Source organism: Prionailurus bengalensis, chromosome X (genome assembly GCF_016509475.1).
Source record: "Prionailurus bengalensis isolate Pbe53 chromosome X, Fcat_Pben_1.1_paternal_pri, whole genome shotgun sequence".
NCBI classification, from domain to species: domain Eukaryota; kingdom Metazoa; phylum Chordata; class Mammalia; order Carnivora; family Felidae; genus Prionailurus; species Prionailurus bengalensis.
In genome coordinates, this window is record NC_057361.1 from 122,384,951 (window position 1) to 122,389,457 (window position 4,507).

Below are 4,507 nucleotides of genomic sequence, written 5' to 3' on the forward strand. Positions count from 1 at the left end.
TATAAAGGGCCATGTTGTCATTAAGGTCATTGTGGATCACGACCCTCGTTTTACCGATCTTGGGTTGATGAGCTTCAAGCGTAGTTGTTTTCTGTTTGCCGTGTAGTTATTGGGCTCTGTGACACCAGCACGAGTCTGGTCGGTGGTTAGCTTATTTATATTTTCTGCTACAGGTTTTACTTTCATCTTCACTTGTACGCGGGCATCATGGAAACACAGGTGCTTGAGCCAATGAGAACTCTGAACTCAAATCCAATTGCTCTCCTTTATCCCCCATGTGGGTGACTTGAGACATGTTACTTAACCTCTCTGAGCCTCGGGTTCCTCATAAGGAAAGTCAAGGTAATAAGTTTTTATACCGTAGGGTTGTTGGCAGGATTACATAAATTGATCCATGTAATCACCTTAGAATATTGTCCAACCCCTCGTATGCACTCAGTAAATATTAGCTCGTTATTGCATCCATATTTCTGTATAAGACTTTATCAATCGGCAGTTGCTATCATCTTAGTGTGATGCAAATGTTGACGAGCGTTAAGACACATTTAAAATCAATCAGTAGGGTGATAATGCTTTAATATCACCTTACACTTGGACGACACTGTAACTTTCTAATCTCTCAATATGTTAATAAATATTGACTGAGTGCCTGTTGTATGCCAGGCACAGTTTTATCCCTATGAGGGAGGCAAGGTCAGTGTAATTGTCTCCACCTGAAAAAGGAAAGTGTGTGTATGGAGAGGTTAGTGGATTTGTTTCATGTCACGCTGTTTGTAGCGTTCCAGGTGGGGCTGGATTTCAGCTCTTTTGCCTTCGACGCCAAGCTTTTCTAGCTTTATCCTGCCTTGTGCCTGGCACAGTGGGCCCAGCCAGAGGCAGGGTAAGTGGGTATCAGGGATGCGCCCTCAAGGGAACATAAAACATACAAAAGAAGGTGACGAGCCACTGAGCGCTACGGGAGAGCCGGAAATCAAAGTCCAGGAGAAAAGCAGGGTTTGGGGAGGGGGCAGATGGGTGTCAGCAGCCCAGAGGGGAATGGTCACAAGGTGCCCCTGAGGACTTTTACACATGGCCTGGCCGGCCTCAGTGGGCTTCCTGTGCGAGCAGCAGCTCTGGTTCTGGGGCACGTCCAGCCTGGAGCTGGGCTCTTGCCCTGCACGGGTGCTTTGTTTTCCTGGAGATGTTTCTCTTGAAAGGCTTTCTCCCGTGTTGGTCATGATAACATAGGCTGGCACCATTATAAATCGGTGAAGTTTGCCATTACAGGTCAGCACGCGGAAGCGCCAGAGCCCCAGACAGCTTTGGCAAGAATGGCGCTTGTAAATGAAATTGGGTGTGGGAGCGGAAAAGGCCGCAAAATGAAATAGGCTGTCCTGTGCCTATCAACGTGGCCCTCCTGACTTCTGATCATACCCACTCCCCCCAACCACCCCAGCCGTGAGGATGGGTTTGCACTGCTCTGGCCACATTTTCTCCTTAGCTCCCGTTGTGACCAAGAGCACCATTTGCCAGATGGTTCAATGGGGTGAGGGGACAGGATGCGGCTGTGACATGTGACAGAGTGAAGTGAACTGACCCATGTGGGAATTGACTGATAGCTTTCATATAAGGCTTTCAGAATCTCCTTTCTCATAAACTATAGAATTAAACAAAAGGTTATGTAAACAGATCCAAACCAATTGACTTTGGAGTAAAAACCAGCATTCATTCTGGTTTCTAATCCTCATCAATCTTTTAGACAGATGTCTGGGGTTAGGGGTTCAGACGAAGACTTAGTTTGAAAATGACAAGGCCCTCCTGTGGACTCTGGGAGCACTTGGGTACCTATCAGTTGTTAGCTCCTGAGAATATAGTGTCGGCCCTGAGCAGGCAACTTTAAATGTCAAGAGGTTCGGGAGTAAAGGGCTGAATATCCCCTAAGTCAGAGTCTCCAAATCTCAAGATCCTCAATACGATTGATCTTGATCTTCAGCGCCTCCGCTGAAGAAAATACTGGCTTTAAAGAGCTCCTTGAATTTCTTGAAGTATGAAATTCCTCTCCAGGTTGAAAGTTCTTTTCCATTTCTGTGCTTCAAATCTATGGAAATATAGGAATCAAAGCTAAACATGCTGTCACACAGAAAGTTCAAGTTCTACATTTCGCTGCAGGTGAGGACTCTGGTTTCCAGTTACCTCTGGTCTCTTCCTAGCCACACTCCTACTGTTGAGGCTACCAAAGCGATCGGTGCCATCTTTATGTTCTCTGTGGTGTCACCATCTGTCCTGCCCTCTTCCTCGTCCTCGCCCTCATCACCCTTCTCTGCTCACCTGTGACTTTCGGGGGTATGGACTGTAGCTGAAACTCACTTGTCCTTCCATTGCCGTGAAGGCTTTTCCTCCTTCTTTTCTCTCTATTGTCTCTGAATCTAGCCGGATTTATAAGGTAAGGTTCCCACCTGCTTCCGATGGCAGAACGACCTTGGAATCTTTCGCTGGGGGAGTATGGCTCTCGTGCCTTCTAGCTAATAATTAGTGTCAGATGATGTAAACTGCACAGGTTACAAATACAGCTAGGAAAGGTGAGACATGCCTTTTGGTTGAAAATGTTCACATTAGGGAATAATTGGAAAACTTGAAAGGTGATCCCTTACCTGCATGCATACATATATATACATAGATAGGTAGATATGTATATGTCATGTATCCATGTATCAATACATATACATATATATACATCTACATATATAATTTCTAATAGGATATGGATGGGGTGAACTCCTCCTCATTCTTCCATTTGGAGCGGAGTTTCTTCACACTGCAGTATTCGTTTTGATAACCGTGCAGAGACAGATGGCATTTTGTCCGCCTTCCAGAACAGAGGACTAGTTTGCCGAGCGATCGCTAGTATAATGAGAAGCCGTGTAAGTTGAAGCTGAGGTAAAACCGGAGCATCTGTCAGTACTCGTGAGCCAGATTGGAGATGCTGCAGACAAACTAATATTTCAACAAAAAGTTGAAGCGAGTATAGATTTGTGACCAAAATGATTGCATTTGATAACAATGCCATAGCAGATGTCCTAGAGTTCACGCTTGGTTTTTATTACTGCTCTGTGAGTGTTTTTGGAAGCGAGACCTACCAGCACAGCTTGTATGGAGCATGTTCGTTATAAAATTTTATTTTACAGAAAACAATGAGATGGAAAATTTGTAGCTAATTTGGTACTTTCCTACTCTATCATGTTTCTTTACTTATTATTTGGGGAAAGATTCTATTCTTGTTTGATTTATGTTGGCACTTTCTGGCCTAATAAAAGAACATCATGTTAATTTGAAATAGGGAATGAGAACTCCGAGTTAATGTTCATGATCTAATATTAAGTTTTCAGTACGGACCATGGGAAGAAGCAGTTCAACCTATTCAGTGCCCTCCTTTTCATCCATCTAGCCTTATGTTTTTTGCTACCTGAGGGTAAATTTTGAAAAGCCTTTCTTTAGGATCCCCGATTAAAAAAGAAACCAGAGAGATATGATTTGCCCACCAACGTCTTTTGTCTACACTTAAGTGACTAGTTGATATTTCCTCAAAAAGAGCAATTGTTTTAGATTCAGATGACTTAAGGTCTTTACATGTGGTGAAAAATGTGTTTTTAAGTGCGCATAATGCCTTTCTGGCCTGAGTGCTACATAAGGCAGCGTTAACGTGACTCAGTGTTGGAAAGTCACTCGCTCAGAACCCAGCTCCCATGACATGTACATTATATGAAGAACAATTATTCAGGGTTTCAGCAGAATGGGAAATAGCTATATAACCTGATTGCCTTATAACAGATTCCTTATTGGGAGACAGCAATTATTTTCAAAGGTTGCTGAATGTTAATAAAAGGTTACATGTGGTAGTGAAAATGTTATAGCATCGAGTTTACAGATGGTAAGATACTCCAATTACATACAAGAATATTTCTTATTACAGGGGCTGTTAGGACCATTTCTGTGCCAGACCTTTTAAGTGAACGGTATTCACGGACAAGTGTTTTCTGTCTCCCAACAACTCAATGGCTCTTGGGAAACATGTGGTTTAATTTCTGGCACTCCTCTTTTTGCTTCCCTTTGAGATCTTAACTTGGATTGTTTTCTTTCCTAGCAGATTGTGGTGTTGGAGTCTTAGGGTTACAGTGAAACCAGTAGCATGGTTTTGGGTTTGCCCGAAAGGGTTGATCTGCAGTTTTAACAGTGTGGTTTTAACACCACACTCCTGGCAAATCTCAGTTTGAATTGGAAATGTTATGATATAGTGACATACTAGTGTGTTAAAATAGATATGTGTGTAATTAAATAAACATATCTAAGCTAAAAGAAGAAAAATAACCCATTCAATGTGACTCTTACCTACCTAAAACCAAGTTTACTTGTCTGTTGTCCTTATATTGCCTGCTTTCTCGGAGCAATTTCATTAGACAATTTTTTTTAATTTTTAAAGAGGATTGAATTTTATATATTTTCAACACTGAATATATTATAAATAATTATA